The sequence below is a fragment of the Orbicella faveolata genome, unplaced genomic scaffold (genome assembly GCF_042242905.1).
Source record: "Orbicella faveolata isolate gen_17 unplaced genomic scaffold, um_ofav_v1 contig_26, whole genome shotgun sequence".
Classification (NCBI taxonomy): Eukaryota; Metazoa; Cnidaria; class Anthozoa; order Scleractinia; family Merulinidae; genus Orbicella; species Orbicella faveolata.
Window position 1 is genome coordinate 3176342 of NW_028301554.1, and position 16159 is coordinate 3192500.

The 16159-nt window shown below is 40.4% G+C and overlaps 1 pseudogene; it reads left to right on the forward strand.

The window, feature by feature from the left end:
• The first annotated feature begins 553 nt into the window (after window positions 1–553).
• LOC149107662 (uncharacterized) lies at window positions 554–3559 on the forward strand (annotated as a pseudogene).
• Window positions 3560–16159: the final 12600 nt, after the last annotated feature.

A 16159-nucleotide genomic window follows, 5' to 3' on the forward strand; every position in this document is an offset into this window, starting at 1 on the left:
TCAATTAAATTAATTATCGACTATTACTTTCCAGCTCGCATGCGACTTGCGCTTTTATACACGACACCCCGCGCTTGCACACGGTTGATCTCATTTCGAAGCCATCCAAAGCAATGTGTTCACTTTTTTGTCAGGTTGATGAACAAGCGAGTGACTTTGATATTCTTGCCATTACTTGTCCTGTAACTGTTGGTGATGAATCTCTGCCAGAAGGTTCCACATCCAGACGGCAGAGCCTTTTTTTTCCGCAAGAAGATTCCGAAGAGAGTGATGAAGGCTCCAGTCTAGACAACGAGTCCCAGGAGCAGCTTAATCGCTTCTTACAGCTTCGAGACGTCAGTCCGGTACGTCACACGTTATCAGTGCCGTGGAATACAGCGCACAAGCGTACTAAACGCAGATACCTACGGAAAGCTCAACAGTGTATATCTGCAATGCTTGATGTTCTGGCACCTGAAAATTCGCAAGAGCTGTGGACGGAGCTTTGTGATCGTCATGCTGTAAGCAGAGAGAGTCAGGGTGTGGTCGAAGGTAGAAGTGAAAAACAGACGGAGCTTCTTAGTGCATTTGCTGAGAGCTACTTGAACGCGCAACATTGGAGCACCAGACGACAAATACCTCTCTTTGATGGCAGATAAGTTATCCCTTAAGGAGATGAGAGAGTTTATTCCAACCGTTACTAGCTATCGCTACAACATTGCCCGACGCCACAGGCTGTTACATGGAAGAGCTGCTCCTCTTCCAAACCAGGAGAAAAAGAGAATGAGAATTGAACCTGTAAAATTAGAACATTTTGTTTCTTTCATAACGAGTCCACACGTAATTCAAGATGTTCCTTTTGGGGAAAAACTTCTGAAATTGTCAACTGGTGAGATCATAAAAACACCCAATGTGATCAGAACAATGATGCCAGAGCGCATTGTCCAGCAGTATCAACAATACTGCTGTGAAACCAACTTTGAGCCTATGAGTAAGAGAACCCTACAGAGAGTTTTGGCCGTGTGTTCTTCATCTGTTCGCAAGTCTCTGCAAGGACTTGATAACTTTTCAGCACAAGGAGCGGAAGCATTTGATCATTTAGAGAAACTCGTAGACAAGCTTGTTGACTGTGGCAAGACTCAGCAATGGGCGAGGGAAATTAAGCAGCAACTTCGTTTGTCGAAGCAGTACCTAAAGGGCGACTACAAGGTAGGTGCATGTTTCATTATTATGCGTTGCCTTTGCGGAAGTGATGTAGTAGACTTCTTACTATGATACACGGCTACCTTTGTCTTTCTCTCCAAGTCTTTTTTATGCTTAATTCATGAAACAAGAGGTTGCGATTCACTGTAATACGCTTACACACATGTATACAACGCTGAGAATCGGTTAAGTAATCTTTCTGAAATGTCGATGCGCATGCGTTGCTTTGCAAAGATGCACTGAATCACGCGGTTGTCATTTTACTTTTTTTTTTTGGTACATGCAGTGGAGGCCTCAGAGGTTCCTGATCATTGTCGAATTTATGCACTAAGTGATCCAAGCAATGCAGAATTTCGGGGCTCCTGCGACCACCTCCACAATGAGTCATGTGTGCAGTGTTATGAGTTAGAGGAAGTCATGCGTACCATAGAAGATGAGTGTTCAATTGCGCTCTCGTTAGCAGAAGATCAAGCTGACATGCTGCATACTATCAAACAGGCAAGAGATGATATCATTAGCTGGAAAGCCCATCAGCTACGTTCAGTCCACCAAGCTGAGGCGAAACATTCAGTTTTAGCCAAACTCGACAGCCGATCGGTGCTGTTAGTCCAGGACTGGGTAATGAAATATATGGTCCGAAAATATCGAGAGGCACAGTCAGACTGGTTTGCGAAGCGAGGATTGCCATGGCACATTAGCGTTGCCATAAGACGGTCAGAGGGTTCTGAGCACTTTGAATCGCAAACACTTGTTCACGTATTTCAAAGCTGCGCCCAAGACAGTGTGACTGTGGCTTCGATAATGCTTGACTGCCTCACTACCCTGAAAAAGGAAATTCCAGACCTGGAAATGGCTTATTACAAACAAGATAACGCTGGCTGTTATCACAGCGGAAATTCAATCATCTCAGCTAAGCTGGCCGGCGATGCCGTAGGAGTGGCTGTTGTAAGAAACGACTTCTCGGACCCTCAAGGTGGAAAGGGGGTATGTGATCGCAAAGCAGCAACAATCAAAGGAGACGTTGGAAGGTACGTAAACGAAGGCAATGATGTCATCAACGCTTTACAGCTCAAAACAGCCATTGAATCTGGCCAAGGAACCACAGGAGTGAAAACAAGCTATGTTGCTGCCAAGCCCTCAAGCACCTTTAATATCAAATGGGATGGCATAAGCTTACTCAACAATTTTGAGTACGATGAAACTGGCGTACGAGTGTGGAGAGCATTCAATGTGGGTTCCGGTAAAGTAGTGCCATGGGCAAAGTTCGAAGGAGTCATGAAGCAGCCCGAAAAATTGGAAATCCTAGAACCCCCATAGCAGAATGTAAGTGGCGCACCGCCGTTCAAGATTGTGAGACACCGACATATCAAGAAAAGCTCTGTCAAAGCAGATTTCTCAACTGAAAACGAAAACCAAGATCGAAGCAGTATTGGTCAAAATAAGCCAGACGACATGCTTTTCCCGTGTCCAGAGGATGGATGTGTAAAAGCATACAGTCGCTTTGCAAACCTCCAGACACACCTAGATACTGGAAAACATCAAATGATGCTCAAACAGGAAACTCTCTACGATAGAGCTAGAGGAGAATATTCTTCCAAGCTGACGGAGGAATGCAGTCAAATTCCAAGCGTTCAAGTTACTGTCCAAGCAAAGAGTGACGCCTTGTTCCCTCTTCCAATGGGTTGGGCTCTGAAGACAATTAAGAAAAAAGTGCGTTTTACAAAGAAACAGACCGAATTCTTAACTGACCAATTTCAAAAAGGGGAGCAAAGTGGACGGAAAAGCGATCCACAGGAAGTTTCGAAAGCAATGAGCTTAGCAAGAGACCAAGCGGGGGAACGCCGATTTCAACCTGATGAAGTCCTCACGTCGCAGCAGATTAGTGGTTTCTTTAGCCGTCTTTCAGCAAAGAAGCTATTAGAAGTTACAGCCGCCGGTAACGAAGCAAAAGCCAGTGAAGTCTCAGAAGTGGCCATGGAGAGTGCCGACGAGGACGAAATTTCCGCCGAAGCTGAGAGTCATCTATCTGCTGTGTGTGCGAATGTGATGAGAGATGTGGCTATTCAGCATCCGATTGTATCTTTCGATCTTAACATCTGCGAACTTGTACAAAAACGTACACTCACAACTTTAAGAGTGGATAGGCTAAGAGACATGTGCATCGACCTTGGGCTGGATATTTCTGACATTTCACCTCAGAAGAGGAAAAAGCCATACATCGCACGACTCACACAATTAGTCCAGGAGTGTACCTGCACTTCCAAGTAACTGAGCCCTGTACGTTTCACGAATAACTGATCCGCTGATTATAAAAGGCGGTGCGTATATAATTTTTAAGAGGGCGTTGCGTGACAGCAGAGTTCTACACATCGCATTTCAGTCACTCGAGCTCGCCGCTGCTGGTGGCATCTCCTCCAATTTGTGTTGACGATTTTCAGTATATTCGAAACTGGCGAGTGCAGAAGGCGCAAAAGGGATGCAAATGCTCGAATTCATGTTCAATGGATGCGAAGCAAACGTAAACTAACGGCTGTGTGGCAAATTTAACCTGTTGTGTGCAATTCAAATGTTCAACCTGTTGTGTGCAGAATTATGCAGAATTATGGCGCGATTCACAGGGTAGGAAAAGTCGAAATTTGTTTCTCCTGTCACAGTATATGAAAATCAAGTGTAGTTATAGACATTTTAATATGTTTCTAGTCATTTCAACGGCCAGTGAAGATATAACTGACCAAAACAGTTATTTGTGTACAACGCGTTTAATTTTGTTATTATGCATCTCATTATGGCGTCATAGTATTTAACCGAATTACGGCCGGTGGTCATCTTTTGATTGTCAAAGGTCCCAAAGAAATAAAACCCAAATCGTAAAGAACTATCTTTCAAGGCTTCTTGGTAGTGTTATTGTAAACTTTGAGACACTACCTGTAACGTCAGGTTCACAGCGACTGTTGAAAGGCCGAATTGTCACTTGCTAGACAACTTGTCGCGATGAGACTAGCGTGTGTGGGAGATGCTTTACTAATCGAATAAAGCCAGAGATCACGGAAAATCAGCTGTGATTGACGGTGATTTAATTGACGATAATCGAACGTAAACTGAAATATAATGTAATGAATAAACTAATTACTAGATAATAGAAGATTACAAGATGACAAGAGTCACGAAACAATAATAGCAAACATTCCAATCATAACTGCGATATGACAATACTTCCGGTCAAACTTCTCAGTAAAGATACAATTAAAATCATCAGTGATCCCAAGCAGATACGCATACTGCTAACTGTCCTAATACAATAAATGACAACGCTCTAAAAACTTGAAAGCAATAAAATTGTACGATGTGATAAAAACGTGCTTGCGTGAGCGCCTCTGAAAGCGATGTGGAAATTTACTAGCAAAGAAAGGACTTAACTGAATTACCAGAGATTCTTATAGGAAAGTTGCTAAATAGAAACCTAAGCTAGGGGGAGTGTGAACTATAAAGATCTATCGCTAAAAACAAGATGAAATAAAAACTTTGAAAACTGGGGCTCTGCCACGTGTTGGACTTAGCACAATAGGCTGTTGTATAAAAAAACCGAGACTAAAGGTACTTAAGGTTAAAAAACGTCAAAACTTGAAACTTATACTAAAAAGCAAGCATAGAAAATAGTTTGTACTTACACATCGGTTCCCGCTTGCACTCTAAATAGTCAAGGGTAGCTTAAAACTTAATTTACTTGAAAACACGTACTGTGCACGCACGATAACTGAAACTTGAACTACTGGCGGGAATATGTCGCTAACACTATCTATATACGTCCACGTGTAAAAACTGATGACGTCATTGCTAAGCAACAAATTGGCGAATCAGAAAGAGTTAAGATTACTCACTTAATTAGAGAAGCCTCGATATAGTGTTCATTACACTACCACATGTACTATTTGCCAAGCTATTCTAGGCCACCTTTGCCTTAATTTCAAAAGGCCGAAGATGTCGTCTCTTAACAGAGGCGTAGCTCCTCCAGGAATAACACGAGACAAAAACTATCACTTTGTCTTGATTAAGCAAGTCCAACTCTATATTTCTATAGCTAGAAAAGTCCTTCTGTTACATTTTTGTTCGTATTACAACTGCCCGAAAAGTGCATAATTTCAGGATCGCACTTGGTGAAATTTGAGCAATTGACCCGCCGAAAGTTTTTAACGGTTTATTCCCGTTTAAGTGCATATTTCAAACATCTAACCCCATTTCCGTTTGTTTACTATATAAGGCTACCTACAGGCAAAAAATGAGCCAAATCGATTTTTGGCCGTGTCCGCGATTTTTTCGATAATCTTTGATTTTTACTGACATTTACTCTTAAATCTTGTATCTATAAGTTTTATGGTTGTTTTAACGTTAAAATAATTTTCCGAAACACCCGCCGAATCAAATCTTTTTTCCCGTACAAGGACAGGTTCAGCCGTTCTCAGATGTCTAAGGTGGTTTACAAGGCAAGCTGCTGGGACTGTGATGATTTTTATATAGGAAAAACAAAGCGTCGACTACACGATAGAAAAACTGAACATTTTAAGGCCCTTGCTAAAAGCGGTCACACCTCAGCCATTGCGGATCACGTTACTTCCACGGGTCATAATATTAAATGGGACAATTTTGATATCTTAGCAACTGGTAGGTCAGATATACATTGTAAAATTAAGGAAACATTGTTAATTCGTGATTTAAAGCCAGCCTTGAACGAAAACGTGGGCAGTGAAAAACTTTTTCTTTACTAGCATTTTGTATTGTTATCATTATTATGGTAATTTTTCTTTTTGCTTTTTTTTTTCACTCATCTGTTTGTTATTAACTATTAGTCTTGTTACATATTATTAGATACCAGTCTTTTTCTTTCTCTTCGCGTTTAAATTTCGATTGTAATCCAGTTAACGGTCACTTCTGAAGATGTATGTTGTACATACGAAACGTCAAGGAAATTAACTTTGTTTAACATGCGTTTTGGTTCCATGTTTATCACCGCGGTTTGTGTTTTGTTTCTTCTAAAGCTACGATGGCCAAGGAAAAAGAGTTTTTAACATCGTTTCTCTTCCGTTTCTTCATCACTACATCAGATATTTAACTTTCTTTCATTTATCTCCAAAAACCAAGCACACCTTCCGTGTGTTTTGGCGAAAACAAGGGTTTCATATTACATACCTTTGCGAGGAAAACAAAAGTATCAAGTTACAAAGTTGGCGTGAAGAGCTAAGTTGTCACGTGTGCTGCTTCAACGTATTATTGAATTGAAAAGGAACGAAAATCAACGTAAAACACCGGTAGTAATTGTACGTAATTTTTGGACCTTGAATGAAAATACAACCTTGAAACATACACACTGCTAAGGGGAAAAACCATAGCAGACTACCAAGGTAGATATACACCGGAAGTGAACCGAGCAGAGGTGAGTACTTATGGGACTACCGTGCCAGAGCTATCAACTGCACTCTGCACTATCTGAGATTGTCTCACTTGTTAGTTTTGCGGTAACCCTTGTTTGAAGTTTGCTTATTCACCCTTGCCACACGGCGGCCATATTGGATATGACGTATGTACTTTAGGCATGAAGTCGAGGCGATGCGTGTTAAATCTGTGAGTTTGTAGCTAATCATGCCAAATAAAGATCATTGTAGTGTGCCCTGGCGCTCAAATAACAGATCAAAAGCTCAGTTAGGAATTACCTTCCATCGCTTTCCAGTCGACAAATAAACGAAGAAAAGTTGGATTGTAAGAATTCGTCGAGATGTTGGCAAAAACTTCCAGGTTAGTGATTGTGTTTTACGACTTCAAGATGAGCAAACTTTATCTGTAATCAATTTGTTCAGGTTTACAAAGTAATTAATTACATTTAATTTGATGGACTAGAATTATGTGTTGAGCCGAGTTGCTATTTTACTACGTTGCTTATGTACTCTTTATTGAGGAAAGGTGAAAATGGATTCTTGCTTTCCATTTTTTTGGAGAAGGTACTGTCCAGCGAAATACAGAAGGAACTGCACCTTTCCTCAATACGCGTTTCCCAGAGAAGGTCGTTTGAAAGTCTGATGGTTTAAAATATTCCGAGCAAACCTTTGTGCTTCTCGAAATCTAAAGGACAATTGGAACGTTTTATCATTACGGGCAATAAAGAGTACATAAGCAACGTAGTAAAATAGCAACTCGGCTCAACACATAATTCTAGTCGATCAAATTAAATGTAATTAATTACTTTGTAAACCTGAACAAATTGATTACAGGTAAAGCTTGCTTATCTTGAAGTCGTAAAACACAATCACTAACCTGGAAGTTTCTGCCAACATCTCGACGAATTCTTACAATCCAGTTTTTCTTCGTATATTTGTCGACTGGAAAGCGATGGAAGGTAATTCCTAACTGAGCTTTTGATCTGTTATTTGAGCGCCAGGGCACACTACAATGATCCTCATTTGGCATGATTAGCTGCAAACTCACAGATTTAACACGCATCGCCTCGACTTCATGCCTAAAATACATACGTCATATCCAATATGGCCCCCGCGTGACAAGGGTGAACTTTGAGATTTGCTGCAACCGCCATATTGAAGTGATCATCAAGAAACAATTGATCGCTTGTCGAAAAGTACATTAGAAATTAAAATATTATAAGCTAACTTCAGTTAAGAAGACTTGGTTTCTGTTTCTTATCTAGAAAATTAATTAAATTGATGGTAGAACCTGGCACATTTTTCTCTCAGAACGTTTTCAGAAAGTCGCTTCTTAACATTAAGTCATTAAAACAATAAACCTTTCTTAAGCATGGCTTGTACGTTTTTATTGTTGGTTGGGGAGAATGTGGACCTGATCCAAGATCGAAAAATCCATCTTGTCAGGTACTCCCCCTTGTATCTTGCAACAAGTATATTACAGGCCATGAAACAATGTTGAAGTTTAGAGGATGTCTTGGGCTTATTTTAGCAAGGAGTGCCTGTTTCAGAACACCAGTAAACATCCAGGAAATTACAATATGTTCCCTGCACCGCGAACGCTTGGGAATTGGTTGGCGAAGGTCAATAAGACAATGTAGTGTTCCCGAGGAACTATCGGGACATGATGGCACATCAAAGCAAAAAGCAGAGCGAGGCTGTACATTGTTACAGTCAAAGCTTATATTGGAAACCACTGCAAAATTTGTTCCAGTTGGTTCAGGTAAACAAATGTTTTACTCGACAAGGCCAAGCGAGAATACGCGGCAAAGATAACTGGGGAAAGAACACGAGTCCTAACAGTCGGTTTCCGACCAGCGGCCTCACATGGTGCAGTTGCCCCACTTCAGACGGGATGGGCACTGAAAACAGCCAAAAAGAAAACCATGTTTTCACAGAAACAAAAGAAATACCTTACTAAACAATTTGTCATTGGAGAGGAGAGTGGGAAAAAAGGCTGACCCTAAACAGGTTTCACAGGATATGCGAAAAGTTAGGCCCGGTTTAAACGTCGCATTTTACATGCGCCGAATCAAATTGCCGAATTAAGTACATGTAAAATGCGACGTTTAAATCAATTAATGCGACATATTTCAATTAAATGCGGGTTCAGTCGAATATTCGACTGATCCAGTCGAATATACGACTGAAGTTCGACAGTTGATTTAAACGCCGCATTTTACACGTGCCGAATCTAATTCATAAATTATGTTAAATAAATTATGTTAAATAAATTGTGTTTGCTCGAATGGGAATTAACACGTCGCTATCGCTCGCGCTCAGCAATTTTATTTGGCAAAAAAATGCGACGTTTAAATCAAATCAGCCGAACTTATTCATTCGAGTCGACTAGGATTAGTATTTGATTCGGCGCATGTAAAATGCGACGTTTAAACTGGGCCTTAGGAGTGAATTGTGAGCTCGCCTTTTTCTTGGAAAAGATGTTCCTTCATTTCAGCAGGTGTCCGGCTTCTTCTCTCGCTTGGTCGCCAAAATTCGGAAGGCTTCGCCGACGGAAGCCGAGGAACCGGAAAGCGACGATGATCAGCAGCAGAATGCAGTTGAGACCGAATCCTTAAATTCACAGCTTCACGAGGTTGTCCAAGACGAAGTTGCTTTACGTCACCCCATCGTTTCCCTTTCTCGCAACATTTACAATTTGGTGAAAGCAAACAAATTATCCACCTTATCGGTAGGCATGTTGAAGGAGATTTGCGTGGGTCTCGAATTTAACATGGATGACATTAGACAGAGGAGGAAAAAGCCATGATAGAGCGAATGTCCCAGGATGGAAAAGACATGGTGAAATTGAAAATATATGGGTTCGGATGGAAAGGAAGTTGCTTTATTGTGAGTTATTTTTGTTTAAATTGAAACGGCCAAAAAACCCAATTACGTGTCCACGTCTTGAAATTGGCAATTTTGCTCACTTTTCGTGATATTCTTGTTGCTTGTTGAGAGATAGGTAGCCTACCTGAGCAAGTCAAACAAAAATCAAATCTTTGAGACTATAAGACTTAACTTTAGAATCTCTCTATGTTTAAAAAAGAAAATCTGGGTTCATTCTTTTCACGCAATTTGCATGTGCGGTCTTTTCACAACTTACTTCTCCTAACATTAAAAAAGAGTGCAGTCACGGCTTCGATGATGCATGTCATTCAATTGCGTGACTGATCAGATAACTGGTCGAGACGCATTGAACGGTCCTTGATTATTGCAATGTATCAGGTGTTTTTGTGTCTGCCAGCGCAACAAAGTGCAAAGTGTTCTGATAGGAAACACCGCAATTATGAGGCCGACTTACTCAGCAAAGGTCGCTTGTGAAAAGGAGAAAGCAGAATTTCGCACGAATCGAACAAGGACGAGGTCAAGAGGTGAGTCACAGCAGATTTTGTAAACGTTTCTCGACGCGTTTCTGTTCAGTGTAACTCTACATTTTGCTCTCATGCATCTTTAACTTATTCCATTGATTTTGCTTCGCTTAACAATTCAGAGGAGTTTCAAATTAGAAACTGTCAACTGCAAGCATGTGTGCGACGGCGGCAATGTTCATACGTAATTTGCATATTTCAAAATGGCGGATATTGAAAATTGGCTTACTTCACGAATGTCTTGTTGTACAAATATAAAAGATCCCAAGGAAATAAAACGGTAGAAAGTTGAAGCCATCCTTGAATATGGCTCAGGAGATTTCGTGGTCGGTTTCATCGCGTACCGCGGGCATTTTTGGCACGGTCCATTTCAGAGCAGCTGTAGGTGCACTTGAAAAAAAAATCATATTTTATTTTCAAGGAAAGGTTATGAGTTGGTTTTGCTACCATTCAGTTGCAGAAGCATCAGACGAGTAGGATTAGTGTGAAACTAATTTAAAACTTGTGGTGAACTGACTCGGCAACACCATGAATTATAACTGTTTGCAGGTTTTCAAGAAAATACCGTAAACCGTTTCAAGTTGATTTCTCCCATACAAGCGAGAATTTTAACAAACGAACATCCTTGTCATATGTATGGGACTAAGGCCTACCAATAGACAAAGTATGGGCGAAATTAAATTTTGAGCTGTGTCCGCGATTTCTTTGATTTTTACTGGCATTTACTCTTAAGTATTATAACTAGTTTACCTAAATGGTACAAAATGCTGCTGAAGGGAAGGAGGATGCAAGGAGTGTCAATGCAGAGCAGTGTTGTTCCCATACACAACCCAGGATCGTCGGTAACGGTAACAAACTAGTGTATTTAACTTCTAGGATTACAGCACTAACTCATTACACGTTCATTGCCTCTCTTACGGACGAGACTCACGCTCATATATATACAAGTACACCTGGAGTTTCCAGAAACCTCTATAAAGAATTAAATAGCATTGTTGCTAGGTTTCTAAATTGAAATGTCACATGAGAAATAGGACATTCCCATCCCTCAACATTTCAGAAGGTTTTGACACGGCTGAATGACTTCCGGTTCGAGATTTTTAATAACAATAAAAAGCAGTAATTTTTGCGAAGGATTGAAATGAAGTACATTCTTCCCCTGTGTGATTTCCAAAATGTTGAGTTAAGTTGTGCAGACAAAAAAATACGAACGGTAGCGGTAAAATCTGCGAGTTTTAAGATAATTGCTGCGTAGCGAGCGTAGCGAGCGAGCAGCAACATAATCAGGATTTAAGGTGGCCGAACACAGTTTTCAAGTGCCTATGCTTAATTCACCATTACTTTTAAACTATTTATGCTTTGCCGCCCGTTTTTTGCAAGAGTCAAGGTTAACCACAGAAGGGTTTATTCTCGCATTTTGGCTAAGGTGTGTGCTGTTGCCATGGCAACGAGGTTGGTTTAAAAACAAGGCTTAAAAAATGGTTTTTGTTTATTCAAAAAAATTCAGTCGTTGGATTTTTTTCATCGTTTGCCCACTTCGAATTGACATTAAATCCCTTCTGTCACGTTTGCGCGTTCTGTATTATTAACAATTCCCTATGTCAAAATTCAGATTATTTGTGATAGGTTTTTCACGTGGTTTTTGAATTATTTTTTCGCCAAATTTCTCGAAATTCTAACGACTGGATCGTTAGAAATCGGCAAGTTTCTGCAAAAGCAATCGGTCTCAGTTTCTCGAGCAACTGCGCATGCGCTGCATTTAACTGGGTTCTTTCGGTAACAAAGAAAATGTTGTTTGCTAAGTTAACTTTTCTAATATATCTTTGTACTAAAAGACTAAAGCCATCAATACACTACGTTCAATAATAGAGAAAAATAGAACAGATAGTGCGGGTCTTGAGTAAATGAAATGATCGCTCTATTGACGGCATGTTTGTTTTTGCAATCCTTGTGCGCGCGCTGAATTGTATCAGCAAAAGCGCGCGCGAAAACTGTTTTCGGCCACCTTGAGAAGAATATATAGAAGGGGGTTCGAATTCTTGAATTCATCACTTTTTACCAGAATGCACTGCATTTAACCAGAGTGCACCGCGCCACTGAAATCATCTCTGAGCTTCAATGTCAATGAAACAATGAAAGAGTTGAAAAAGTGTTATTACTTCGCAGACCGCGTTGTCTGGTGGTTAGGGCGCTGGATTTTAAGTCCGGAGGTCTCAAATTCCCCTCCCTGCCACTTAATGGATTTGTGTTTGGTGGTCCCAAATTCAACTCCTCCACGTCTTGTAAAAAGCCAGCTGGTCAGCCTCCAACTAGTTGGGATTTTTAACAAGTTTTCAGTTCTGTTCACTGTATTTGTTTCTCGATTTTTGTTTTTGGTTCTCCAATTCGCAAAGCAGTGCTAAAGACTATGACACTTAAATAGTGATTTGAGTTCGAGAGTAACTTCGTCTTGGGCCCTTGTATTTCAACTGGGAGAACAAAAAATCGAGATTTTTGTCGGATTTTGGTTCATGTTTTGCTACCCCCCGAACGTTTTGGGTGAGGCCTGAAATGGATCTGAAAGGGTAAGAAACAATGCACCGCACCTTACGTTGAGGTTGTTTGCACTTCTCTTTTGGAGACGGGTCCTTGTATTTAGTCCCAGAAGAAACAACCTCGGCCTGAAATTCCAGTTGTCTCGTAATACTAAGGCCCCGTCGACACTACGCCGGAGAAATTTGAAAACGACGTTTTCACTCTGAAAGCGCGTCAAATGTTTTTCGTTCATACTAAGCCGAAGGTTTAAAACGCAGTGATCGGTCATTTTGGATTTGTGTTTGAGGAAAACTCTGGCAGGGAAATCACATGATTGTCGTGATGTCATCTTTCTCGAAAAGCTTCGTTTTCAAAATATTTTCTGTCCACACCAAAACGAAAAGCTGGTGTTTTCAAATTTCTCCAGCGCAGTGTGTGGGGCCTAATTAACTAGCGAAAGTAATAGCGGAGCTCCGACGCGCGAGCGGAACCCCATACATTTGGTAACGGATCGATGTAAAAAATTTTGGTTGTCGTGTGACTGTCCGTACGTCCGTACGCCACCCCCATACCTTGAAAAATAAGATAGTGGCACCATTACCACAAATACATTTTTGATAATTAGACACTCATGTTATAATTAATTGACAGCTGTCAAAACAAGGTATCCGCTGACCGGTAACACGTGACCATATCGGGGGCTCAGGTCAAGAGTTCATCGAGGTCGCGTGTTTTTTTGAAGTTGACCGCTCACCATGTATTGGGTTTCGATTGGATGGCGGGCTCAAGCTAAGCTATTACTATACTAAATTTCGGCTCAAATTAAACCCTGACGCGTTGTTGACTTTTCTTCCGACATGTTCCTTGCACAATCGTCTCTTGGAAAGTCCCTGATATTTTGCGTGCGTAATTTCCTCAATCTTGGGTACACTTATTAGATATGGTTTGTTAAAATGTAACTAGAAAAATAGTGCAACCACACACTGAACAATCATATGCTCACAGTTGATCGCTTTCTGAGTTTCTGATCCAGGGAAAAATAACCTCTTTTCGTTTATGGTTAATTATTTAATCAGGAGCTCTGCTTTTAGGCTTGGCTAAATCTATATATTATCCTGACAGGAAAAGGTAACGCGTAGTGTTATTGTGCAACTATTCGAACTGGGTCAGTGGGACCAAGATTGACCAACCAGAGGGTTAATTGAGAACAGTAGATGTTTCGGACTTATAAGACTGAAAATGTTCCAAAAAAATTGGGGTTGAAAGCAGCCAATCAAAAACGTGGTCAAGTTTTTCCACAACGTTATTGGGTTTGAAATATTTTGGAAACAAATGTTGTTTGTATTCTTCCAACGTGAGTTATCTATTGATGAAAAAGGTCCTCATTCTCAGTTACTTTTCTGATTGGTTAAAGGAGAACAGAAGGTGAAAACGAATATTTAAACTGTCGTTCCGATGAGAGTATATCATACGTCGAAAGCAAATATCTAGGTGTTTGGAACTTACATCGACGTTCCACTAGATTATGATAGCAAAATATCTGCCACGACGACTCGGTGAACTTCTGTTATTACGGCCGTCATGATGTTTAAACTTGGAAAATATATCAAACAACATTTTTTTGTCAACGAGTTGTAGATATTTTATTAACATTTGAAAACAAACATCGTTTCCTGAATATGAAACTGACTATTCAGTATTTAAAGTCTTCCCAGTCCACACAGAAATCACTTGCATATTGATATACATTACTTGCAAAAAAATTCGGACGATTTTCATTTCGGACGAAAAGAGTGTCTGAAAATAAAACCGGGCGAAATTGAAGTATTTACAACGCGGTAACAGACTTAAAGTAAAAAAAAAGACTTTTAAGTAGCTCCGAAGCTCTTAGTTTCCTTAATGGAACGAACTCTTATTGAGACACTGGTTGAGAATTTGTGTTATTTTTTCGTCGGTGTATCTGTAAATCTGTGAGGGTACGGTGGTAAAACTATCATTTCCACAGATGTTGTTTCCGTCTAATTCGCATTTTGTAGGCGTAAATTTACTTTAGTTATGTTTCGGCAAAGAGTTCGAAATTTTGTCCCAAAATTGTCCATAATGCTGCAAAAAGTGTCCGAAAATTAAACGTCCGTAATTTTAACATCCGAAAGATTTTGCAATTAATGTTTTTCTTCTTCGGTGATTTCCACTTTTAACAGCATCTTCTTGAGATCCTTGGGCTATTCTTATTGAAGATTGCATTTTTCTTTGCAGTTACGGCGAAACCCAATGTGTTAATTGCAGCAAATAAGATTTCTTAACCAGAAGAAAGTCAAAGGCGAGTCACTGTTTACAACAGACTCACCCCAACTACGGCAGAATCAGGGAAAAGAAACATTAGGTTCCAGGTGTCAAAAAAGAGTAAATATATTGCAATCTCATGGCAGAGAGGCTTCCTGAAGCGGCTGCCGGGGCTGCAGGACGTAGACCTGCTCTTGACTTTGAAACTGGTTATCATGATGGACAGTTTTACGTTAGAATCAAAATTGACAGCCCCTATTTAGTAGCTGGAATCGTGGGCGCCGGCCTCGCAACGTTAGGAGCTTTTTATCTTGCAAACCCGGAGCGTGTTGAGGCTGTAGTGAGTCACACCTTGGCAGGTTTTGCGGATCAAGTACTGTCTATAAGACCGTCCTCTATTCTTGTCGAATTCGTTTGTTATACAAGAGACAAGTTTCTGGCATTTGTGGATGCTTTTGCGGCAGGGACAGTAAAGCAAAGATTACAAGAGGAATTTTCTAAAATTGGATTTAGAGACGAGTTGGAGGTGACCGTTATTGAATACCACAAGGCGTCTCGGATAAGGTAAGATATTCCATAAGCTAATAGCTGGAAAGCTAATGACTCGAATTTTCAGTTTCTTTTAACTAAGAAACAACCAATGAGAACGTCCGTTAGATGCGAGAGAACTGCAATTGTATATACTTGCCTAGATGATTGGTTCAGAGAATTTTCTCGAGTGTCGATCTTTCTCACGACTTTCCAAGGGGAAAAAATCGAGTTTGCCGAGGGAAAAAAGTGAAACAAAATTAACAAGTTTACCGAGAAACCAGTGTCGCCAAGTGCCAGGTATTCTTAAAGTTGGCAGGTTCTTGATCATTTTTACAGCAGATGACAACACAAACACAAAGAAAAAAAACGCAGCGAACGATAATAACCTCACTTTCGCTGATGAACGAAATTATTTTTTGACGCGGAAAAATCGGATAAAAGTAGCAGTCGAGGAGCAAAATGGTGACTGTAAGGGGAGACTGCGTGGTCACGGGTACAGACTGAAATAAACCAACACTAGCCACAAACATATATTTTAATAATTGCCATGAAGCACGAGGATCCGCTCCTTCATTTTCTCTTGTTTTTACATCCAGTCAAGAAGTTAATTAAACTGGCATAGGATGTTTTGAATCCGTCACAAATACCTGATTTTGTTTTCAGAGAAGAAACGTGGGAGAGACCCTCGTACTTTGGCGCGGCTTCTGAGTCTTCTACAGTGTCTTCTGGTATCGAATCAATGGAATCAGGTTGTATTACACTTTAGAATTTTTAGCTGAATCTAGGTGTATTTGCCCCCTAAAAAAAAGCCAT